Genomic DNA, 7,281 nt, shown 5'->3' with positions numbered 1-7,281 from the left:
ATGACTTAGCAGCAAGCAGTAACCATGACTGATTTTTGACTTTCGTAGTCCTTCATCACTCCTAATTTCATTTCCAGGTCAATCGCTCAAGGTAACCTCTTACTGAAAACATTAGCAATGGATTTTTTATGCTTAGGGGCCATGACGTCCAAAACAACACAAGATTAAATCAAGCACAAGAGAAAATAATGCGATCAAGAGATTTGGTATACATGAGATTAATGAGGCTGCTGCCAGGATAATGTGGAATACATTTTGCAGCACTTTTTAAAAACATATAGAAAGATTACACTCTTACAATGTAAAAGTATATTCTAGTAAATGCATAAAACATAACAATTGTTTATAATCATGATCAAGTATTATGTACTGTACATAATTGCATGCACTATAGTTTTATGTTACTGGCAACGCAGTAGTTTTTTCCCCAGAAACACCCTAAACACATGAGTAATGTGTTGCACTATGACATTTTGACAGCTACGATGTCACTAGGTCACAGAAAATTTTCAGCTCCATTATTTTCTGGGACCACTGTTTTATATGAGGTCCTCCACTGACCAAGATGTTATCGCGCAATGCATGACTGTATATGGACCTTAATGTTTGTAACAATTCATGAGACTTCTTAGAACTTAGTTCACTCTACTTCTTTCATCTCCAAATTATACCCTTACCATCACCCTCACCCTCTAAAAATGAAGTAAATTTGTTTTCTCAAAATAATTGTGGCCCTCACAAGAATTTGAAAAGAATGAGTTTTATTACCTAGAGGTGAAAATTTTACCAAATTGGTTTATTACACTTAAATAAGGCATTGTGAGTATGCGCCTAGTTTCTGTGTGAATAAGAACAATTTAATGAGTATAAAGTACATATTTGGAACAACTGGGTTATTTTGATACGGACTGCCACATATCAGATTACAGTGAAGCATCAATGTTACTTTCTTGAATAATGTGATTTATGGTTCTGTAATAAAATATGTGCCTAGAGGATACATGCTGAAGATTGAAAAACTAATGTGTCGTGTTATCTACAACTTACTTTTGAGTGAATGTGTGTGCATTTGTACACTTGTGTGTCTGCATGTATGTTTATGAACATGTGTGTCAAGAAAGAGAGAGAAGGGAAATGACAATTGCTAACAATCAGTGGATGTAGGCAAAGGGTATACAGATGTTATTTTTCACTCATTAGGCACGTTGCATAGGCATCTCGAAGTGGATATACTGTTGAGTTTCCTAAATCTCAATAAATAAGTTGATCTTTTGCTGATTTTTCAAATTCAGAAACACTTCTTTCTCTTTTTGTATGCATAGTTAATCTCCAATTGCTGCTGATTTAGGTCCTGAATATTTTCAAACATATCTGCTCCTCTCCAAACCTGTAACAGAATCATACAAACATCATCTTTGAAATCATGCATCCTGTAATCAGTTTTCCACGTAAAAGCCAGAATAATCTTGCCAAATTATTCAACATGATGATGTCATCATGTCTTAAATGCTTTCTGTGGCTTCCTGATGCCCTCAGCACAAATCCCATAGAGTAGGTTTCAAGAGCACTGCTGTTGACCTTGCCTTTGGACTTCAGCTAAATGGTGGCTCTTAGATATTGCTCAAGCTCTTTATTCCGACTGAAATTATTTTCCTGCATCTTCATCTGCAAGTTCTTGTACTTTCTTCAGGTCTCATGTGAGATATCATTCCCTTCAAAAAATCTTTTATGAGCCCCAAGACTGTACTGCATAGTTCTACACTCCTTCCCACAAGACCCCGTACTCACTCATTGCCCAAAGTTGTAATTGCCAGCTATGTTTTATATCCTTTAGCAGACACTGTATGGTTCCTAATTTGTATATCAGCATCTGTCAGAGTCCCTAAGTCATAGCATGCAGTATATAACTGTCAAATGACTATTGTGTGGCTATAGAGTGACATCAGCTTGTAATTTAATATTTATTGTTTCAGTCACAGTGTTATAATAGAACCACATGAAGCTGCGAAGTGAACAGGGGAAAGAAATAAACATTCAGTAATTTTCAATAAAAATAAAAACATAGTTTATTCTACCTATACAGATCTGAGATATAACTTTGGTTGACTTGTTTATCATTAGAAAAGGGTCTCACTGAGTGAGAAATAACAGAATAAAAATATGAAAATAATCCACAGGGACAGAATTGACAAAAACAGAAAACATGTCTGTGGTTGCCTGGGTTGGGGTGGAAAGAGAGTGAAATTGCCTGAGATGGACCCAAGGGTGATAAAAATGTTCTAATTCTTGATTGTGTAGTCCCTACATGGGTGTAGAAACTTGTCAAAACTCGTCAAAATGCGTACTTAAAAGTGGTACATTATACCACAATTAAGTTGATTTTTAAATGCCTCAGTGATTTAAACAGCTTCTTAGTAACATCTCCAACAGAGAAAGTGTTCAATGGTTTTGTTGTTGGTGGAAAATGCTATGAAATAATATTATTTAAAAATTTTAAATAATAGCAATAATGCTGAACTCAGTTTAAAGAGCTTTTTAATGGTAGTTTGTGTATAAAAAAGAAATTAATGAGTCCCACACTAATTTTATTCAGTGGCTAAATCACCAAACTACTGATCTTTTCCTTGTTTATTCATAGACCATCAGATAATTAGGACGGTCTCTGCTATATCATCTGCCAGCTGTGAGGGGAAGGAGAACAATAGTTATTCAGTTCAGTGAGAACATTATTGTTCATATAGGAAATCAGAACTTTTGAAACTGTTAAAAACAGAGCTAGATATATTTTGTCTCCTTTTCATCTATACTTATTGAATAAAAAGCCAGGAACAACTGAAGATTTAGATGTCTATATGCACATGCAATTAATTAAATCTAATTTATTTTTGAGAACCACCTGATACTATTGTAGCACTGGGAGTCATTTTAAGGAATAAGGAAAGAAAAACTCGACCAGGCACGAGTTCCAAGACCTAGATATCTTTCAGATTCCTTTCTTACCATGCATCTATCTTAATCTGCAAGATTTATGTCATATCTAACTAGTAAATACCATGCTAAGACAAGCCAAATAAAGCAAAGAGTTTCTTAGTCCATTCGGTCTGCTATAGCAAAATATCACAAAGTGGGTAGCTTGTAAACTGCAGAAATTTCTGTCTCGAAGTCTGGAGGCTGGAAGTCCAAGCTCAGCGTGGTAGGGGTCTGGGGAAGGCCATCTTCCAAGTTGAAGATGTGGGGGTTCAAATAATTATACTTTCCTCCCACCTTCTAAATTCTTCTGGGGCTAATAATCAAATGAGAAGAGACAGATCCACAGGAGAAAATATATAGTTTATTACAAGTGTATGTGCTGGAGATACCCTGAGATATGAGACCCCAAGTACATTGGGCTGTTGAGGTTTTTATGCCATTATGGACAAAAGAGAAAAGTGAGCAGGAGTCCGGGATTTCCAAGCACAAAGGCAGTTTCCAGGGAGCTGAGGAAGAGCCAAATACAAATGGGAGGCAGATTCTCCCCAGGCAACCCAGAAACAATGGGACACAGTGGGAGTTGGGAGGTGGAAATATCTACCAGGCCATCACCTAGAGCCTTTCTACCTGTTGTTAAGGTGTATGTGTTAAGATTCCCTTCTTGCAACAAGCCTTTCCATCTGAAGCTCTAAGGTGGGAAAGAAGGGGGAGAGTCAAACATTCTTTCTCAGTCTTGTTTCTAAATAATCAGTTAAAAAGCAATATTCTAAAGGCATAGTCTTGGGCTAGCAAAACTCTGTTCCCCTTCACACATGCTCGGTTTCTCACTACGACTTCACGGAGCAGAAGGGGCTCGCCATGTCTCTGGAGCCTCTTTCACGAGAGCATTATGCTACCATCTTGATTTACTGTCTTGATTACCATCTTGACTTAAAGGTCCCACTGCCTAATGCCATCACCTTGGGGGTTACAATTTTAATGAATGAATTTTGAGAGGACAAAAATATTCATACCATAGCAAGAAGCAACCACAGTTTGGATCTTTATACTACAAATATTCTTCTTTCCATTGCCTTAATGTCAACTCTATTAATAATACAAACACACACACATTAAAAATAATAATAACACTAAAATTTAAGAATATTAACAACAATGAGACTAATAAATTATAATATATGATAGAAAGTGAGGTGGAATTAACTGAAAACACCCTTTCTTTTATTTAAGGTATAACTTTTCTTTTAAATTATTGTTCAAGTACAGTTTTCTGTCTTATATTCCCAACCCCGCCCACCCCCCCAGTGCTCCCCACCTCCCTCCCATTTCCACCCCCTACCTTAGTTATTATCCATGTGTCCTTTATACTTGTTCCTGTGAATCCTTCCTCTTTTCCCCTGTGATTCTCTCCCCTCTCCCCTCTGGTCCCTGTCAGCCTGTTCTCTATTTCAGTGTCTTTGGTCTTATTTTGCTTGCTTGTTTGTTTTGTTTTTAGGTTCCTGTTAAAGGTGAGATTATATGGTATTTGTCTTTCACCACCTGGCTTATTTCACTCAGCATAATGCTTTCCAGTTCCATCCATGCTGTTGCAAAAGGTAGGAGCTCCTTCTTTCTTTCTACAGCACAAAATTCCATTGTGTAAATGTACCATAGCTTTTTGATCCAGTCATTTACTGATGGGCATCTAGGTTGCTTCCAACTCTTGGCTACTGTAAATTGCGCTGCAATGAACATTGGTGTGCCAGCAATTCCACTGTTAGGAGTATATCTTAAGGTATAACTTTTATAAAATAAAATGCAAAGACCTTGAGGCTCCAGCCAGTGAGTTTTTATACTTGATAAGATATATGTATCTTCCACTCAAAAGGAAATGCACATCCCCATCATCTCAAAAAGTCACCTTGTGTCAATTGCCAGTAAATCCCTCACTCAGAGGTGACCACTTTCTGATTACTATCACCATAGATTAGCTTTGCCTATTCTTAGAACTTTTATAAATGCAACCACAGGGCACATTTTTTGTGCCTAATTCTATTCACTCAGCAAAATGTGTTTGAGTGTATAGTGTGGTATGTTTATATCAGTAATAGGCCTAGTGCTTACAATATTGCTTTAACTTTATTTTAATGTCTAAAGGATACTTTGATAGTGATATTTGTATTCTTTGCCATCAAAATATGTCTGATCATGGGTTTATTAATTTTATTAATCCCATCAATATTAATATATTACACAAAAATTTTAACTGCCACTGCTGAAAAGTCTTTTTTTTAAAGCAAGAGTTTATTAGGCCATTGCTAATGAAGAAGGAGGAGGAGGAGGAGAAAAAAGGGAGGTGGAGGAGGAGAAGAAAAGAAGGAGAAGAAGAAGACTGGCCATGGTTCATGGAGTCCAATCCACCAGCAGCATGATTAGGTAGAAAAGAAAAATATGTCTGTCATTCCAGAGTTTTGCAAGACTTTTTATACAACAGATAGAGGGGAGAAAGATGTAAGCCATTCTGAAGGAATTTGCATTAGCTATAGACACAATAGACAAGAATAGGTGGAGCAGGAGTTATTTCTGAGATAGGCTCAGCAGCCTATAAGGCTTATATGTGAAGAAGTGAAGGCCCCTGGGGTCATACAGCAGCTGGCTATTCTCTTTTTTTCAGACAATCTCAGAAATAGCCACCTGTAAGTTAATTTAATAATTCCCACATGCACTAAGTAGTGTGAGCAGTCTTTTGTTGGATTTGCACTATAACTGTTAACTGATTAATCTCTTTTTGTCCCTTACATCTCAGAATTTTTTGTCAAATGTTTAATTTAATTTTAAAAAATATTCTCTATTTTTTACATCACTCATTTTCACCCTTATTTTTATGATGACATCTCTTTGGGTTTAATTTTTTTTCTGTTCCATAGCTTCTATTTTGGAAGCTTAAGCAGTTCAATGTTTCTTTTCAAATATAAGGCATTTACATTAAAATTTAGTCACCAATACTAAAAATTTCCATTACTCAGCATTTAATTTCAATAAACAAATATTTTTCATTATCATTCAGCTTAAAATATTTTCCGAATTCTCTCATAACTTTGAGCCATTGCTTATTACAATCATGTTTTTAAATTGCTTACATTTACAGATTTTATCAGTACTTTATTGTAAGTGATGTATAATTTCATATCATTATCACTACAGAACATGTTTTATGTTTTCAGTTCTTTGATGCTGATCAAGACTTTTCCATGATCCAGTCTATTGACTATTTCTATATGTAATTAGAAATAATACAGATTCCACCTTGGGGGGCAGCACTCCATAAATATCACTAAACCAAGTTCATGGATAGTGTTGTTCGAGTGTACTACATCATTACTTAGCTTATGCCTACTACTCTTATAAAATATTCAGGTAATAAAATGCACAGAAACACAATTCTGGATTTCCTTTTTATTGCCAATTTTTAATTCATATATTTAGAATATGTGTAAATAGGAGATAACACAGTATGGATTATTTTTTGCTGATAGGTTGTCTAGTATTTCTATAAAATATTACTTGGGCAAAATACTGCACTATGAATCAATCTCTAAAAGAGCATGCTAACTTAAAGAAGTCAAACCATATGTTCTTAAGTGTTTGTAACAGCATTATTCAAAAGTGTTAAAATCTGGAGGTAAATGTATATTTAATTTTATGAGATAACTTTCTTAAGGAGAATGTGCTGTTTTGCATTCCAGCCCTCAGTGTGTGTATCCAGATGCCCCAAACCCTCTGCGGCCCTAGGCACTGAAGCCTTTTGTTCCATCAGCCATTTTAGTGGGTGTGTAGTGGTGTCCATTCAAGGTATCAATTTATATTTTTCTGATCTATAAAATTATTGGTACATTTTCACTTGTATTATTTAATTTCTTATTATCAATTGTAAGCCTTATCTATTCTGTAAATAACCACTTGGTTGGAATACATTACTCATAAAAAATCAGAGCTGAGGGTTACTCTCATCATACAGACCTCTAACTGTTCAAGTACCACCTTTTGAAAAGATGATTTTTTTCTCCATTCAATTATCTTTGCATCTCTGTCAAAAATCAATTTACCATTGATTTTAGATCAGGGAGTTTGTATTGTGTTCCATTAGTTTGTATAATGGTGATTACAACTATACCATGCTGTCTTGAATCATGTAGTTTTTACAATGAATCTTTACATTAGATAATGTACTCCCACTTTATTCTTGTTTAAAAGTGTTTTAGCTAATCCAGTTCCTTTGGATTTCCACATAAACTAAAAAATTATTTTATACATTTCTTCAAAAATTATTAG

The sequence above is a fragment of the Sturnira hondurensis genome, unplaced genomic scaffold, assembly GCF_014824575.4.
Source record: "Sturnira hondurensis isolate 20B ecotype Veracruz unplaced genomic scaffold, ASM1482457v3 Scaffold0022201, whole genome shotgun sequence".
Classification (NCBI taxonomy): Eukaryota; Metazoa; Chordata; class Mammalia; order Chiroptera; family Phyllostomidae; genus Sturnira; species Sturnira hondurensis.
The sequence above is the reverse complement of the archived record's forward strand: the minus strand, read 5'-3'. Positions refer to the sequence as shown.